At 41.2% G+C, this 19727-nt stretch overlaps 1 pseudogene; it reads left to right on the plus strand.

Moving 5' to 3' along the window:
• The first annotated feature begins 4807 nt into the window (after positions 1-4807).
• The window catches only part of LOC149227222 (CMP-sialic acid transporter 2-like), a 35406-nt pseudogene continuing 20486 nt past the window's right edge, over positions 4808-19727 (plus strand).

Below are 19727 nucleotides of genomic sequence, written 5' to 3' on the forward strand. Positions count from 1 at the left end.
CCCATTACGGCCACCACACCAGGGATATGGTCCAAAGGTAAAATAACAAGCAAACCTTGGAACAGGAGGTCTCATCATGAGCCGGCCTGACCATGTTTCGTGCCTACCTTGTGAATGGCATTATGGTTATCTGGTCACCAAGCCAGCATAATGGCCTGCATTTTGACAAAGCACTCTTCAGTAGATACACAAAGGATAATGGTTCCGGAGGGTGAGATAAACAACTTTGCCAAGGTTATGAACACCTGTTGGCAGCAGAGCTCTGTTAATGGCATTGGAGTCGTAATACTTACACCAACAGGTATGATATTAAGTCTGTTTGTCTTTTATATCCTTTGCATGTATCATATGTCACACCCTGATATAATTATCGCATGAACATTATCACCAATCATGGCAACGGAATTGACAATGACTACTGGAGACTTGGTACAGTTGACAGACGTCCAACCCCTCGGTTCCTCATTATATCACACTGGCTTATCTAAAAAGCGATCCACTTTTCTGCCTCGGTTTCGGTACTCCATTGTCCTTTTACAACATGGCATAATTCTCCCTGCTGTACTTTATGATTTGACTCCCGACTGGCTGCTGCTCCTCTCTTTGACGGCTGGGGGCAGCCTATCAGATCGCGGGGGGGAGGTAACCTCATTACTCCAATGGTTACGTGGATGCACACCATTCGGGAAAAATAATGGCACGATTTAACGGTATGATGATCTCATTCTACAGACTGCCATCCACGATCTTTCTCTTTGCTGCATGCTCTGCGAAGATCCTTCCTAAAATTAGCATCGAGTATCCTCTCTGCTTGGTAAATACTGCAAACAATTGCTGTTTCATTCCTGAGTCTATTTCTGGAGTAAGCTATGGGCGGGAGGACAATTCGAAGTGAACCGCACAAGCTGACCGCGTCCGCTGCTGCCCGCGAAATTCTGGAAAATGCAGGATGGTTGAATTACTTCAACCGCCTGCAAGAATCGAATGAGGCTGTAGCGTTGGAATTCCTGCAAAATTTGCAGGAAAACCACTCTATAGTCGGAGGAAAGCGGATAGGAGTTACGGAGGACATTATCGCAGAAACCTCAGGATTACCAGCTGTTGGACCCAGATGGGAGCTGAAGAAGGAAAGACTGCAGAAAGTAATGGAAATTTTCCAAAGCGAAGGCCAAAGTCTGACAGTCAAAGGGAAAGGAGTTCTGCCGACAACATTGGGGGAACCCTGGACCGAGCTGGCGAAGATAGTGCAGAGCTATATCACCTGCGAAGGGAGAAAAGATGTGGTAAGGGCTCGTCACTTAAAACTTCTAGTTGTTTTAAAGGGAAAATGTTCTGTAAATCTCCCTGCCCTTTTAAATTCGTTATTACATGATGCGGCCCGAAGCCTGAAGAAGGCTCAGCACACAGATACGGTTGTTAGCCACCACAGACTGATTCGGCTAATAATAAGCCACAGTCTTACCCAACAGCAAGAGGCTCCGGTGGCAGGAAGACCACAGCAACCCTTTGTTCGCATTAAAAAGGAAACGGATAGCAAAGAGGTTCAAACAGAAGCACCTCCTTCGGGTGTAATTCGGGTCCGAAATTCCAAACAACGTAATAAGAAGGTCCAGGTTAAACTTCCAGCTTCTACGGCTGTGTGGAAGAAAGACCCAAAAACCAGAACCTTGCATAAAATGATGAAGGAAGCCCAGCAGGAGGCTGAGCAGTTGCGAGAACAGACGGTCCCCAAGGAAAGATATGAAGAGCTCCAACAGCAACTTCGAAACATCAGTCAGTCTGAGAGCCAGGCCTTTGAAGGATGGCAGAAGGAGCAGGAAAAGGTTGCTAAGGTAACTCGTCAACTAGATAGTGTTGTTAAGCAGATGGACACCCTGTGTTCCTTGTATACTGATGTTTTGACTTGTAGAGCCCCTGCTAAAAATTATGCTTTGTTTTTGCTTGAACGATATTTGAGATTAAAAATAAAAGCTGTTAGGGCAGGAGCACCTATCCATATCAACACTGTTAATGATTTTATAGACTGCTGCAAGCACTATGGAGTTAAAGTTCAAAGGTTGTTATGTGAATTTTACCTGCACAATCTTGTCTTAGACCAGGAAACTGATTTGAATCCTGGCCCTTTCGTTGGCGATATACAATTCCAAGCCTTTATCTCATTTGGGGTGAATCAGTTAAAATGGCTTAAAGCTTACAACATCTTCCAGAGGCAAGAGAATAGTTTAGACCTATGGGTACGAGCTGAACCTAGGGACCCAGGAGCATTATGGAGAGAGCATAGGAGTGTGATGAGGATCCCAGGTGTCATGAAGATATTAGGTCCCATGCATGGAGACTTGATCCGAAATGGTCTGGAGTATTTCCTGACTATTAAAGACCATGCCCTCCATGCTGCAAAGTTTCGCTACCGAACCTCTAACCCAAGCATCCAGCTCAGGGAACCCTTTAACTTTGAGAATTTTGAATTGGCTGCCAGTCGATTGAGTCTCTATGGGGAACAGATTCTGCGAGCAGGACCATTCTGGTTGGGGTATCGGTTTCGCAGCCCAATTATTTGGCATCCTGTACCTGGATATCAGGCCCTATATGAGATGCCTGCAGATCAGTTCTTTGACCATCTAGTTGCTAATCATGGTTGTCGACCTCTTCGTGAGATCCCTTCTCCGGCCTACTCTCTCACAGCCTTGCATGCCAATTATAACGTTTTCATGAGGACATGAAATAGGGTAAGCAAGGGGGTGTGTGGAGCACTTGGAAGGTATGCTTTTTGACAAGCAATCTAGTGGTTTTTCAATAATATTTCTAACCTTTTCTGCATTATGAGTCTAAAGAATATAAGGGTTTTGATAAATTGTGTGAAAATGGACAAACGAAGCTCAATCACTAATAATTGATGTTTTCTATGCAGAAGGACACGGAAACAGGGAATCATCGAGTAAAAACAAGAAGCGAAGGGAAAATAACTGCTGTCCCGTCGACAGGGAACCGGATGCGGACAAGATCAAGTAAAATTAGAGCCGAATAGTCCAGGAAAAGAACGCAGGATACCGAGACGGAGAACGCAAGAAAGGAAAGAGAAGAACTGAACGATTTCTGAAGGAAAGAGAAGAACTGAACGATTTTTAGCTTATCTTTTGTATCTAGATATCTCCGTCATTTCTGTTATATAAAGATACCACGCCATCGAGCGTGGGGGACGACTGTTGTTGTAATTACAAGCTTCAGAACAACTTTGATCATTAAGTTTTGTTAAGACCTGATTTTGTATACTTTTGTTAATGCAATCAATATAAAGGACTTGGTATTCACCTCGTTTCTGCATCTGAAGTAACTTTAAGCAGTGTACCATTGGTAGCCAAGGGCCCAGCTCCGACGATCACTTGCTATTGTATCATACGGTGATTTGTGTGGTTTGCTTATTTCTCTTGTTTCAGTAATCTGATATATCTTTTATATGATAGACTATGCTTCCTAATTAATATCTAAATTTGAATAAGTTCTTTAACCCACGTCTCTGTATTACACAAAGTGAATCTATTCGAATTGCATCCATTTCTATAGCAAGATATTGGTATGAATGTTATCATCATTGGATTCATATAAAATAAGTATTTGCGAGGCTTGAAGATAATATCACTTTGTTCAGAAACATAGTCACATCATACATTACTCTCGGATTGCTACAGTAGTCTAGAACGTGTACATACATTTGAGTTTGCTGTTCCAATTTATATGATTGACGTTTCCTGTTTATGATAGTTTGCTGTTCCATTTAATTACTGCTGTTCGATTTGATTACTGCTGTTCCATTTTAGAATTGCTGTTCCATTTTACTTTCGCTAATCTGCCTTTATTGCTTTTGCGTGATAGCAGGCCTAAGGCTGTCGTGAGCCCAACAAGACGCTGCCTAGCTCCCAGACCTATAAGTCCATGCTTTGGTTTTCTTTCTTTATCAGTTTCTAAAGGGAAGGGTTATTGTTTCCGTACCCTTGACTGATCAACTGCTTTGTGTGATTTTATCTTTTAAGTTGGTTTAGTTACAGCTTAGTGTTTGTTTCCTTTCAAATCATTAGAACGCTATACTACCGAGCATTACTTGGACAAAACAGCCTCAGATTGAGTTACTCCTTGAATGAACAAAACGATCCCGGATTGACTTAATAATGTGGAATAATTGGTGGTGTGAGAGACCCTAGTTATCGCTCTACAAGTGATAGACCATGATTTTAATCACTTTAACTGGAAAGCACTTGATCAAGAAATTCTAAAATTACAAAAAGAACCTAATGAATTGATTGATCAGTTTTACACACACTTTTGTAATCTTGCATATCGATTCCCTAAAGAGGAAATTGATTGGGAGTTTCTTTATGTAATATTTCAGTATCTTCTTCACATATCCGAACCCCACTCAACATGATTCGTTGATGGAGCTGCACAATCACATGCAGGCACAGTCGCTGACACAAGTGATTGTCCACCTTCACCTCATCAAACAACTCCACCACCATGGAGTGATGTGGGAGATCATGCACATACCTCTGTTGAACTATCATACTCTCCCACCCCACCTTCTCTTGAGATTTGTGCATATTTGGCTTACAATCATGTTGGTTGTCACATGGAATCTTTCCCTTGACCTCATCCTCACATTCTATTGATCCTCCAGATTTTTGTTTTGTGTTCTCTGATTCCGGACTCCTCACCTGTTGTGAATGAGGATCAAGCTGTTGATAGAGTTGGTGTTATGTAACCAACCTATGCCATCATTCATGATGAGTGTGCGTGGGAATCTAAATAAGAACCCATGGTGAAGGATGACTCCCTTCCAGCCGCGCCTCATTCGCTTCATCCTGACATCCCTTGTGATTCTGCCACTGCTGATTTCTCCTGTGAAAATCCATTTCCAGATGTTTATACTTCAGATCATTCACAGGACACCTCGGATGTCATTCTGTCATTACAGTGCGGAGAGGACACATCTTCCTAGGAAAATCCAGTCAATCTATCATTTATCTTTCTTGAAAACATAGAGGTTGAACATCTTTGCTTCTCATAAACCCCTCTACCTGATTCATCAAATCATGAGGATGCTGACAAACATCTTGAATTTCCTGATCTTGGTTGTTGTGATCTATCCACTTCCTCATCTAACCACGATGTTGATTCAACCATTGTCAATCTTTCCAAGACACTGGTCTACGATGATCTATCTGTCAACAAAATTGAAACCCTACAGATTGTCGAGGCACTTCGGCCCGAGATGATGGTTATGTCAGGCCCTTGCTGTCCTGACGTTGGTTTCACTTCTGATCAGGAAATTGTTGAAACATTCAAGGCTCCTCATCACTCTCTGCTTTGCATTGAAGATCAACCAAGCACCCATCTTTCACTTCCTCCACTCAAGCCACACGATCCCATCGCTCATGAGTTGGAGGAATCTTACACAACAAGCAGACATGCAAAACATAAGTGGCCTACCTTTCTCACGTTTGCTTGCATGTCATAGTCAAGAGAATGCATACACTCAATATTTGCATGCAGTGTAGCACAACACCATGACATCTCCACAGAGTGCATGTCATGCGCATTCACTCATCTCTGTTTTGTGGTCGATCATAAACTCGGAGTGTGTTTGTCTTCATTGTTATATCTTTTTGTTTGCTCGTTCGCATAGCTGTCTTGTTCGTGAACCATGCCTTCACCAACATGGGTCAACCAATGCATTGGTGGCTGCATTTGAAGTATCACCTCACATGAGACGACCCATGCACCATTAGCTTAGGAGTAGGAGTAATGTTTTCTTGTTCGCTTGTCTTTGATTTTTGGTTTGCATGAGTGTTTGCTTACTGACTTGGTTTCTTTGCTTGCTTGTTGTTGTTTTCACTTTGTTTGATTTTCTTACGATTTTTTTTTTACATTGTTTTGTATGCTTGGTATATTACTATTTTTGTTTCCGGAAATAAGTTCTGCCAACTACTACATTCTAGCTTTTGAATAGAGTATGTGGCTGAAATTTGAGGAAAACTCATGACACTGTAGCACTTGGCCAGTCTTGTGTCCACCTTCTCTGTGCTTGGTTGTAACCTTCGACCTATGAAGTCTTGATGGAAAATTATGAACCATCTGCAAGGGAAGTTTTGGTCCAACTGTGAACCTGTGTCCACACTGGGAAGCCCCATGCCTATACTCAACCTTAAGCTCTGTGTGTTGAAGCTGATCCAACTAGTAGAAATGGAGAAGGGGAAAATCTAAATGAGCAAACTTATGTAAGAGGTCTTACATGCTTCTTTGAAGGAACAACCTCTTCTACTCTCAATAAGTCGAAATCCCTCTTCTGCCCCAAAAATAAGTAAGTGCCTATGCACAATCCTCTTGAAAAATACAAAGACGAAAGAAGAGAAAGGCTTCCTGCACAGAGAGGTGAAGCATGCAACTCCACTAGGGTATTGACCAGGCTCGCTGGTAGTGGAGCAATGTGTGTGTTCCTATGTGACTCTGTCGAGGTACTGCCTAGGTCTGCTGGTAGCGGAGTAACACCAGAGATGAAAAATTATACTTTGAAAATCTTCAACTCGTAAGCTAAACTTCCCTTCCCGGATTCGAAACACTAAGATCTAAGCTTAAATTTTGATTGTGTTTGACTGAGTTGGTAAAGGGTGAACCATGTATGTCCATGGGGTAAGTGGGGAAGCTGAAGTAACCCACACAACGATTCGATACTCCCTAAAACACCAAGGCCCTATGTTAGCAATGAACCGAAACAGAGAAACCGGAGTTCTACCAGTGTGTCGCCAAGTGTTGTAGCAGCTACAACCACCCTCCAAAATTTTGGCCTACACCAATTTCAGAGCCTCCCTTGAGAGTTTCACTTGATGACTACACACATGTGGGTTCGCTCCATGAGCTCGTGTGAGTCCTCGCATCTGCCTTGTTTGTTCATTTCATTCAAGTTTCTGCATGCTAGTGTCTAAGTCATGCTTGCAACCATGTTCTGGTTATGCTCAAAGTATTCACTTCATATGTGCTTATTGTGTTCTCTATGAAAGCATTCGTCGCACTCACACACATAGTCATGTTCACTATCGTGAAAACATCATCTTGATTAACGAACGGTCAATCATGAGTGTCGCGCTTGTCACTTGCACATTGGTCAGTCATGTTGAACATGTGTGTCTAGAGTGGTTTGATTCGTTTCGTCATCGAGTCATGTGAGTGTGTGTTTGCATGATCACCTATGCATATTTCGATTGTTCAGACACTTAGTCATTTTTGTTGAAGTCCTGAAAACCAAACTCCCCTCTGATATTTGGACCATCACCCTGCCATCGAATCAATTGATTGTCAACCATAACAGTGTAAAAGCACCAAGCTAGTCTTTTCAAGCTTCGCTGCCCACAAGAAGTTCAATCAACTTCCATGTTGACCACCCAGACAATCAGACCTGGCAGTTACCTTGGGACTAATTCCCTTCAAAAGTTGTGCAGAGGCCACTAACCTCACTCGCTCAACTAACTGAGGAAATTGCGTACACAAGCCAGACAGACACCAAGTGCTCGTCCCTGTCTCCGTAAAAAAATTGCGTAGTTTTCCCAGTCAATCATCCGGACAATTGACCGGCTTCTCATCTAAGAAATTGCACAGTTTTCATGAGCAAACCTTCTACTATCCAGCAGTCCACTCAACTCAAAAATTTCCCAGAGATGATTAACAGACCGACTTCATAGCCTCAATGCAATTTCCCCGCTAGTAGCTCCTAACAGCAGACTGCCAGTTTCCTCCAGGAATTGCATAGTTTCTGCTGCCAGTGACTGAGCATCCAATTGCCAGTTCCCTCTAGGAATTGTGTAGTTTTGGCTGCCAGTTACCCCAATATCCAACTTCCAATTCCCTCTAGGAATTGTTCAGTTTTGTCTACCAGTCTCCCAAACAGTTCCTCTCAAAAACTATGGAATTTCTACCTGCTGACCCTTCATGCAGCCCGACCTGTTCCTCCGGAAAATTATGCAAATATGGCTATCTAGCCCTGCTTCCTATTCGTTATGAAAAACGTGCAGAGCACGTCTACCTTACCTTCTTGTAGCTCGGATTGTCCCTCCCAAAATTTGCGCAATTTTGCCTCCAAGCTGAGCAAGACCTCGCAGGCAGTCATTGTTGGTTCAGATTGCCCGTTTCCATCACTCAATGACACTTGCGCAATTTTCATTAGTAGTGCCCAGAGCCATCATCCCACTTCACAACCTTGCCACCTTTCCCAGTCACCTGCATCTGAAATGATCATGTGCCATGGTAGACTAGGAGGTTTTGGATTTGATGTCGTCTCATCATAAGTGACTGCAAGTATAGGTACACCAACAAACATGGAAAGATGACGAATGGGATGAACAAAGGGAGCACATGCAGAAGGACAGGTTCACCAATAGACAAACGAACGAAGCATGCGAAGTAGACGAATGCGACAAACACACACCTTTGTGAACAGATGAGCTTTTCAAGCCTTCCAATATGCAAGAAAGGAACAACATGCTAAAGCTTCATCAAGTGAACAAAGGACCATCAAAGACTTCATGCACTTCACCATGCGGAGGTGAAGCTATGATACACCATGAAGACATCCATCACCCAACAACACTATAGCTCAACATGCACTCCAGTAGCAACACGAATGTACCAGCACTGTCATGTCAAGTCGTGTCAAGTCATGTCGCCCACATCTCCATTATGGACTATATTATCAATCAATGTGATGTAACGTGGAAGTCCAAGAGACCCACTTATTGAACAAAGAGTCATGTAAGTCAAAAAGTCGTGGAAGCCAAATGGTCATGAGGTTAGTTGAACAACCACAAGGGTCTGTTTCACCTTTGGCTATAAATACCCCTTCATTTGTACATGTAAAGGACTTTTCACCTCAGCACCTCCCACATAGCCAAGAGAGTTTGTAATATTTCTTTGAGGAGTAAGTATTGGCTCCAATGCCTCGCACTCGAGGTTAGTGATATATGGTGTAACAATGTGTCTTGGAACTTTCCCTTAATTCAGAATCCTGCTAACAGGCCAACATGTTTTCACACATGTATTGTTTTTGTTGTAAGACTGATATTTAACACTTGTAATGCATGTTGCTTTAACCTCTGTTCTACATCTGAACTACTTCATTTGTTGTAATGCATAATCTATTAATGGAAATGTGTTGTATATGTTGTTAATTCTATCTCACCCATGTAGACTGCTCTCCTGGACATCAGGCAGACCTTTCAAATGAAGCTTGTTGTAACAACCAGTTCACTCATTCAGACTAATCTGTTGAGTGTTGTACGTGTTATCTTACCTTGTATGTCATGACTACCACATCCATGTGGATGGCTCCTCCAGAAGATGTGCATGTCTTGTTGTGTTTTGTGTTCCTAACATTGTTGGGATTGCTCCCAATCAACCTGGAACTCACTCTCACCCTCTCCCTCGACAGTGAAGGAACCGTTGAAACAAGTGACACTTACACTCACCAGGCATGCGAACCTCACTTCTCGAAGACAAAGAAAACCACTCTCTTGTGTTGACAAGCAAGAGTTGAGGCATATATTTAAGATAATGGCAAACAGGCCATCGTACCGGATGAGACTCCTACACCAAACGGTGTGAGGCCTAGTTGGGACTTCATACCAGGGAGATCCCTTGATGTTGGTGAGTCCAACACCGTCAACAATTGGATAGACAAGATGAGAGGATAAGGGGGGATGCCCAATAGGGTAGAAAGGAGAGATGAAAGAACTCTCTCACAAAAATGACACTCAAGAAACGAGCTACAAGTATGCTATCAAAAAGAAGGCTGAGATAGGAATGTGAGATCTAGGTGCAATGGTAACACAGTTATGAGAAAGACTGCATGGATATAAATGCATGTGAAACACTAGAAGAGCTTAGTGGAAGCTTAGGTTGAAATATGGTTTTGATAAGGTAGAGCGACAATGGACTCTGGATTCTTGCTCAATAGGTAGATACATTGGGCACTTTGAGCCTTCTCTTGGTGTTTCAAATGTGGACACCTTGAAGGTGGACTCTAGATTCCCATGAAATCTATCAGGTTGAGGCATAGTGGGCTTTTGATTCTTGCCGGATTATAGGTGGAGGTACTATGGGCTTTGGATTCTTGTAGTGTGAATTAGGTGGATACATTGTGGGATTTGGATTCATGTAAGTGATTGCTTAGGTGGAGACACTATGTGTTATGGATTCCTACTAGATCGTAGGTGGAGGAGATGCATGTTCTAGATTCCTAGAAGTGATTGTTGGGTGGAGACACTGTGATCTCTGTACTCCTATTGGATTACAGGTTGATGAACTATGTGCTCTAGATTACATGTGTTATGAATGACTATTGTGATCTTCCATTGAGTACTTCACTCCTTATACTTTGAATTTGGCTCGAGGGTGGTTATCTGCAAGAAAGAATAGCAATGTAGTTAGCCTATGGTTGGGAGAAGAGTTGAAGTCCCTCTCAAAGTTTCCAATCATTTAACTGAGAAGATAAAGTGTTTACTTATACCTCTATGTATGTTTGTTGCACTTGAATGATAAGCGATGTTGTTATATAATCAAGAGTATATCAATATTTCTAATGAAGGAATGATTATTCCACATGTGTTTACAATGAGATGTATTGCATGATTGTGCTCATGATATGAGGGGTTGGTAGATCCCTGTAATTGTTGATATACTCCTGACTATTTACATGATTTCTACTAATGGTTTAAGAAATTTTTTAAACTACTATGGAGTAAATTTCCATGTTTGAATGTTATAAATATCAGAGGGTCTCTATGTTAAGAATATTGCAATTTAAGGAGTTGAATATGGCTTGCGTGGATCTAGGTGGTTGAGCATTACAATCTTGTTTTTAAAGAGTTGTTTGTAGCTTAGTTTTGAGTCAACATGAATCCATATTGTGTGTGTATCTAATTTCCATGTTCCTTAATCTTGGAGCAATGAATGAAATAATGCATTTATGGATGACTATGCTAAGAGGCATGATGGAATTGTTTAGGACCTATGTTGGCTAGGCCTGGGGTTGTTATAGTCAAAACTATAGAGTATAGTAACCATAGATTTGGCTTGAACACGATTCCTATGTGGAAGGAAATTTCATATTATCATGGATGTATTCTATTTATGGTAAAAACTTGAAGTTCATTGCGTTGATGTATTGATGTGAATTCTGGTGGTTGTGCATATCTTGGGTGTAACCAAGTTCTTCATATAATCTCGGTTTAAACTCTACGATTGAGAAAAAAATTAGAAAATCCCTTTGACTCACTAAGATTGAAATTTCCTTGTAGTCAAGGAGGACTTAAGGCGAGTCGAGACAAGTTCGAGAGCCTAGGCATTCAGAAGGAGCAGTGAGTGTCATGTCATCACGGGACCGAATTCTGTATGGGCAGGTCTTAGCTAGTGCGGGGTTTATCAGAATAGACAAGGAATATTTTTTATGGGGACCTTCAGAGTTGATGTTGCATTAGGTAAATTTTGAGGTAAAAAATGGGCCTTAAAACAAAAAATTTAGTAACGAAATATGTTAAAAGAATGTAGCAAGAAAAGCTCAATTTGACTTTAGCCTTAGTCAAATTGAGTAAATTGAATTTCCACATCAGCAAGACAACTTGGAGGTAGTTAACTAGTGTGACATGGCTCTTGTAACTAAGTTAGCTCACTAAATTTTATTTCGAGGACTTGGAGTTCAATTATGCACGTGTGATTACTAAATTTTAGCAATCAAGTTTATTTATTTTTAGTTGTATTCAGTTAAGTGACCTCTAACTATTGATAGAGTCATTTGAAGTTCATTTGTTTAGTGGAACAATAGTCTAACTCAAAGAATTGTCACTTAACTGATTGATCAACCCAAAATAGCTAATGCATGCATGAAATTCAAATTACTCAGATAAAGTGGAGATGAAAGGGAAGTGTAACATGAGTTGTATACTAGTTGAGTGTACAATTGTTGCATGGAGTGAAGAGATCCATCCTTGGGAATTGTGCAAGAAAATAGGAGGAACTTCCTATATTTTAGGAGCTAATTACCTCAAGGTTTGCACAAGGAAATAGGAGGTTGGATGAGCAGATAATTGGTTAAGTGTTGGTCAAATTTTCTCTTTTACTTTTTGCTGAAGCAAGAGTCGTACCTTCTATTTCATTAAATCGAAAAGAAAATTACATATAATACAACAGTCCACCAGGAACTGAGGGCCAAGGAAAAAAATATCCTCTAAAAGCTAAGGACACCGAGCTAAAGGCCAAAACCTCGAGCTCTACAAATAAAACTGCTATACCCTCAAAAAACAGACAAAGCTAAGACCGTGCGATCTCCCCTTAGATATCTGATAGACGAGACTCAAATCGGACCGGAAACAAGCACACACTTTAAAATAAGAATTGAACCTGATGAGGAAATAGGGACCAGTCCAAAAGGATTTTGGGTCTGAATGGGGGATAACCCTCGATCATGTAGAACGTGCAAAAACCATCGATTCCCGCCATGAAGTGAAACAAGCACGGAAGATAGTCCACACCCAGACTTGCATCCTTTATCTTAACCATCGAATCACCTCACCAGATCCAACAGTGGAGGAAGATGTCGTAGTACCTAGAAGCACAGCGATTAACCACCTGGACCCACCAACATGCTCGATTATTCCTGACCGTAGATCCATCTTGCTTGATCCGACGGCTGAGGAACATATCGCATGAGTCTAAAGCACTGATAAATACCACGCGATGAGGGTTTTATTCTTTTCCATCCCTCGGCCATGTGTTGCTTGGTGAGTGGAATCACTCCCAATTCAATAAAACCACTTCCAACTTGAAGGGCCTGCGATAAACCATATACCACCCCAAGAGCGGTATTGCGTCCATAGAAAGAAAAAAGGGGTTTTTAAGGCAGCCGAGAAAGCCAGGATTTCGGTGAATGAACCAATGTAAGATGATATTCCATTTATCCAGCTGACCATCTGAGAAACAGAGTCTATCGAGAAACTTCCACCTGAAACATCTGTGTTTTCACTTACCCGAGTTGAGGAGGCTGAGAGTGTCCTGCATCCCAAAAAAGACCTCACTACGGAAAAAACATTTCATAATGAATCCAAATTAGCTAAACCCTGCCTTCTTGGCTCTATTTCAAAACACCATCATGTCCTCTTCCACCTGGTCGTGACAATGCACCTTTAGTATGTTCTAAGGCATCCCTTGCTAACTCAGCACAACCCTGCTTTTGGTATAGAGCACCCCTTGATTGGCCAGAATGTCCACCAATTTATTGGCCATCCTTCGCACATGGTTGAAACTTACTGTATGAAGGCACAGGAGGTGAAGCTGAATCCGTTGAAAGACCTGGAGCAGCCTCCAGTGTTTTGAGACTTTTTCCAGCTCTGTGCCACAACTGATTCTCTTGACCAAGTTAATGATTAACTCAAAATCAGCTTCAACAATCACATTTTGGCAATTATCCTGCTCCAGGAATTCTAAACATTGCTCAAGAGCCATTAATTCTGCCATATTGTTAGTGGCTCTTCCTAAATGGTAGTGGAAGATGAAAAGGATACTTCCGTTTTCATCCCTTAACACCCCTCCAAAGCCAGCCATACCCGGGTTGCCTTTTGAAGCCCCATCAATGTTGAATTTCAAAAAACCCTGAGGGGGAGGATGCCAGTAATCCTGCTCAGTATCCATTTTCATTACCTTCCTATCCAAGCCCTGTGGTATAAGCCCCTGCATACCCAACTGAAGAAGTATCTGCATTTCAGCTTCTGTAGGTGGGTTCTTAGGGGAAGTTCGTACTATAGTACCAACCATCTCCTTAAGCTGTCTTAAGATCTACTCGAAAAGGTGTTGGGAGGAACTCTTTTCATTTTTGAAGATTCTGTTGTTCCTTTCTTTCCAAACATTCCATATTATGAAGCTTGGCGTGAGAGCCCAAGCTGAGCCAAGAAATTCATAATCAGAGAATTTTCGTCTCCAGTTGTTTAGGGTATTGTTGATACTTCCTTTGTCCCTGTCGGTCTATTGGAAAATGGTGGCAAAAGTATCCCACAACCTGGAGGTGAAAATGCAATTATTGAGAAGGTGCTCCATTGTTTCCTCTTGGGCTTCATAGAGCTGGCATCTGGAAGGCCCCAGAACACCCCTCTTTCGAATGTTATCCCAAGTCAGAATTTTCTTATGATGTACCAGCCACATGAAGAGTTTAATCTTCATCCAACCTTGATGTCTCCATAGGTTCTGCCAAATCCTATCCGGTGCCTTGGAATCCAACTCAAGGAGTATGCATTTTTCCTCCTTAAGATTGAAGGTACCTTCATTATTGTTGCCCCATCTGAGTTGGTCATGCCCCCCTATCACTAAAATCTTCCTTTGTTCCAACATTTTCATAAGTGCCTCTGCTTTTGCTTTTAAGGGGCTATCATCCCTGTAATCTATGTTCCTCCAGGTTCTCCATTTTCCTACACTATTGGTTTGATCCCAAAAATCTTTTACCTTAGATAACCCTTTGGTGTCTGTCTCTTTCTTGAGGTCCAAAAAGTCCTCTCTTAACAGTGTAGGTTCTTGTTGTCATTTATCCTCCCAAAATAAAGCAAGATCTCCCTTTCCGATTTCCCAGAATCTATTATTTTGAACTAAGCCTCTGTTCTTCCAAGCCTTATTCCAGATGTGTGATCCCTTTATGCTACCAGACATCCTTATGTGATCATTATTTTTTCAAGTGCTGGCATATTTTTCTTTCTAGATGCTAGCCCACTGAGCCTTTGGGTCTTTTACCCATCGCCACCATATGTTTGCCCCTAAAACATTGCTTAGTACCTCCGAATCATCCAATCCAAGACCCCCATGGTTTTTAGGTTTGAAAATCTTATCCCAGGCTACCAAGGCCCATTTCTTTCTTTCCTCCCTCTTTCCCCAAAGAAAGTCTCTTTGAATGCTTCTAAATTGTTGCAAAACTCCTTCTGGAGCTGGAAGGGTTGATAGCATGAATATGGGGATTGTTTGAAGAACATATTTTGTAAGCACCAACCGACCAGCCAAGTTTAAAGATTTAATAGTCCATTTCCTGATTTTATCCTACTTCTTATTAATCAACAGCTCCCAAAATTTCTTGTGCAAAGTTTTAGCAGTTAGAGGAGCTCCCAAATATTATGAAGGGAGGACATCCCTTTGAAAGCCCAGAATTCTGGAGATATTCCTTTGAATAGCAATATTGGTGTTAAAGAAAAAAATCTTAGATTTGGAGAGATTAACTTCCATACTTGTAGCCATGGAAAAGTCACATAGGATTTGTTTATACGCTAGTGCTTCTTTGATTGTGGGGATTCCTTGCAGCATAGTATCATCAACAAATTTTTGATGAGTCAAAGCCTGTCGAGTCTTAGAAAGTTGGAGACCCTTGATCTTACCAACCTCTTTCGCATGCTTGATAGACCGACCAAGTCCTTCCATCATGAGGATGAAGAGAAAGAGAGAGAGCAGATCTCCCTGCCTGAGGCCTCTTGAAGGAATAAAAGTCTCGGAGGGAGAACCATTAACCAGAATTGAAAAGCTTGAAGAAGTTACTAGGGCCATGACCCATCTTACCCAGTTGTGATCAAACCCAAAAGCAATAAGGACCTTCCTGATGTAGGTCCAATTCAACTTATCGTAAGCTTTAGCTAGGTCTAATTGCATGATCATTCCAGCCTTCCTATTGCTTGTCAATGAGTGCACCACCTCATGTGCTTGAATGATGTTATTGAGAATTTGTCTGCCCTCCACATAACTAGATTGTTCCACAGAAACTAGAGTAGGAAGAAGAGGTTTGAGTCTATTGGCAACAACCTTGGATATTATCTTGTATACCACATTGCATAAAGCTACGAGTCTAAACCTGTCTGGAATCTGAGCATTGTCCTGTTTGGGGATCAGGGAGATGAAGGAGGTATTGAGAACCTTCAAAATATTTCTATTCATCCTGGAATCTTCCACTACATTCAGAATATCCTGTTTAATAATATTCCAGTGAGCTTTAAAGAAATCCACGTTGAAACCATCAGGGCCTGGTGCTTTACGATTCTACATTTCTTTCATGACCTCACTAACCTCCTCTTCAATCACTGGCCTATTAAGGTTGAAATTATCCTCTCTAGATACCAACCTAGGTATATGCCTTGTTAAGTCCCTGATAAAATGCTCTCTGTCTGAAATGGTTTCCTTTGCTATACCTTGAAAGTGTTGAACTAACACAGCTTCTATATCTTCATGGGAATTAAGTAGATGACCTCCCTCATCCTTGATTGAAGAGATCCTATTATGAGATCTGTTCGCCATGGTGGATCTGTGGAAAAATTTGGTGTTTCACTCTCCTTATTTTAGCCATTGAACTCTAGATTTTTGTCTCCAAAATATTTCCTCTTGTTTACATAAATTCTCCTAGTCTTGATGATGTTTGGTGACTTGATCATTTCTGACTTTATCAAAGCCATCTGTGATAAGGGCTTGGTTGAGATCCTGCATTTTATCCTCAACAGCTTTTTTTGCTTCAAAAATATTGCCAAATTCATTCTTGTTCCAATCTTTAAGTCTGAGCTTGATGTGCTTTAGTCTTTTGTGTAGTAGGAACATTCTTGTACCCTGAATATGCAAATCTTCAGACCACCAATTTGCAATGTTGCTGATGAAATCTAGGTGGGTGAGCCAGATATTCTCAAATCTAAAAGGTCTGTTCCTGGGGGTACCAATGCCCTGAACCTCAAGTTGCACAAGCCAGTGATCTGAGCCTCCAAAGGGGAGAATTCTTGCTATCATTTCCTTGTTGGTGAGCATTAGGTCCTCTGAGATTATGAATCTGTCTAACTTTGAGGCTACTTGAGACTCTCCTCCTCTTTTATTGTTCCAAGTAAAGATACCATTACTCATATTAGTGTCAACTAGCTTCATATTATCTATAAAAGTTTGAAATGCTAAAGATTCTTTGCTTAAAGTTCTGGTTCCCCTTTTTTCTCTGAAAGTGATTTGATCATGTTGAAGTCCCCACCCATGATCCATGGTATTCCTACATGTCTGTCTCTGAGATCCACAAGAGAATCTAGAAACCTGAGTTTATCATCCATTCTTTGAGGGCCATAAACATTCGTGACCAGATAAGTCTCCCTATCTCCCACAGGTTGAATAACCACTGATAAATAATTCCTAGATGCCTCAACATCTATTATGCCAATCTTTTGGGGGTTCCAAAGAGTGAGTATGCCTCCTACTGTATTCTCTGCTTTGACTTCTAGAAACTCAAATCGATTGAGCCATTTGCTGTGAATTTCTTTTATTTTTTGAATGGAACATTTAGTTTCCTAGATGAAGATCATATCTGGAGCTTCTTGTTTCATTCTATTACTAAGTAATCTTTGTTTTCTTTTACTACCTAGACCCCTGATATTCCAAGATGTGAACTTCATTATTAAAGATTTGTAAAGGAGTAGTTGGTTAGGTCTTTCATCTTACCTAAATCTATCATTAACTTTCCACATTCAATCAATAGCTCGTTCTACTTTTTCTTGCCTCTTTTCTTTCCTGGGTTTCTAAGTGCTAATCCTGGTGTGGTTTTCATAGTTTTCACACCTTCATTGCCCTGCCTTTCATTGTTTCTTTGCCTTTCCATCCCTTTAGCTTGAGTTTTCCATAGGAACAACTGTTGTACCCTATTGAACTTTTCTTTAGGTAATGAGTCTACAGCTCCCATGGTTCCCTGTTTCAAGAACCCTTCCAAATCTAGGTGTTCTCTGTCAAGAATCTCCTGTAGTTCATGGTCCTCCATTTCCATCTCACACTAGGTCATTTCCTGGTCCATCTCCAGTTCTACATCGCTCATTATAGTCTCTTTCTGTTTATTAATATCCGGTGTTTGTTCACTGTCTTCTTCTTTCTCCTTCTCCACTGGACTTCCTTCCACTACCTAATCTAATTTTGTTATCGCTTCTTCTTCTTCGAGTACTTGGAACCTGTTCAGGCTGGCCTGTTTCCCTTCTATTTGGTGTTGCTTTGGCCCCCTTTTTCCCCCTTTTCCTCTATGTACCACATTGTGAAAGCCTTCAGTATCTTTCATTGTGGTAGCTTTACTCTTGTTTTCTATTTTACTAAGAGGGCGATCTCTAAATAGGTGCCCATGCTCATGGCATCTACGACGTCTGAGTGGAATATGTTCATAATCTACTGTTTGCACCTACTCTTCATCAAAGAATTACAAGATGACCTCATCTAGTAGAGCTCTAGATAGATCCATATCCACACATATTCGTGCAAAGGAAGTGTATTTTCCCCTTCCGGTGGCTTTAGAATCTTTGACAAAACGCCCTAATTTATTTCCTATGGCAGATAATGATTCCATTTGCCAGTAATTAAGAGGTAGGTAGTAAATTCTTACCCAAACCGGGATCGAAGTGAAATTCTCTCGCTCTGGGACAAAATTCATCATCCACGGCCACATGTAGAGGCCTACTGCAACATAAAAGTAGGGCCCTCCTTCAAGCACCTTGTCTTTGTCCTAAATATTTCTAAAGACCACAGTGAAGAATCCTTTTGACCCAACATGTAGATCTATGCTTCCTTTTGGTTTCCAGTGGTATTTAATCCATGTCTATAATGCTTTTTCAGTGGGCCATAACCCCATGAATTTACAAATGATTGCATATGTCCTCATGTGGTCCTTGTGCGCCTGCAGAGCAGGATCATTTAAAACTACCCTGGGTGTGACCTCAGCTTTGGGTTTACATGGTCCCTTTTGTGCTTTATTTTTTGCTCCCTGTTCCTTGTCTTCTTCCTCATTTTCTTTTGTGCTATTATTCTCCCTTGATTTGGTACAATCTTGCTCCTCTTCCATGTTCCTTTTCCCTTCTCCTAAAGGACCTCTATCATTTTCTATTGGTTTCTTACCTTGGTTGGCCACGGCCTACTTGTAGGAGGGAGTGGAGCTCCCTCCTTTGTGCCCTTCCATGGAGTTCAACACCTACAGAAGCCTGCAAACCCTAGCAGTTCATCTGCCTCTCCTTCGGAATCTTGGTTCCAATTTCTCCCATCGGCCAAATTTTCTCATTCAGCAGAGAGAACAATAATTATTTTGTAGGTTCTGCTCAAAGCTGAAACAAGAAATAGTAATAGTTTCTCTATTCAACGGATTAATTAAAACAAGATCGAGGGGTTTTTCCCATTTGGGTTCCCCTAGAAATCACTGTGTATTTTTGGTTTTTCATATTGCATATCTATGCATGTTGTTCTAAAATTATGATTTGCATTCTGTAGATTAGTAGAGTAGAATTGTGTCTCTTGTTTTTTAGTTTGAAACCTTGAGAAAATTTATACATGGTATCAGAGCCTTGAAATCACATTAGAACCAATATTTCGAACTTTTCCCTCAATAATTTCAAATTTGCAGCTTCAGTGCAATAATTTTTCTTCAGGATGAGGAGAATGTATTTCAATGGTATGATATTGGAGTATACCCTAGAGGGTAGCTCAAATTTCATAGCCTAGAAGGCTCAAATGGAAGTAGTGCTTGATGATAATGGTGTGTTAGAATATGTTAAAATTGACATTGAAAAACCTCCTCAATTGGATGCACAACAGTTAAACCAGTGGAAGAAGGATGTTGCAAAGGCCAAGAGAATTCTTCTGGAAGGTGTGAAAGACCATGTGGTCTCAAATCTCAATGGAAAAGGTAT

The sequence above is a fragment of the Pinus tabuliformis genome, chromosome J, assembly GCF_031772625.1.
Source record: "Pinus tabuliformis cultivar Carrire ecotype Pingquan chromosome J, CPIR1, whole genome shotgun sequence".
NCBI classification, from domain to species: domain Eukaryota; kingdom Viridiplantae; phylum Streptophyta; class Pinopsida; order Pinales; family Pinaceae; genus Pinus; species Pinus tabuliformis.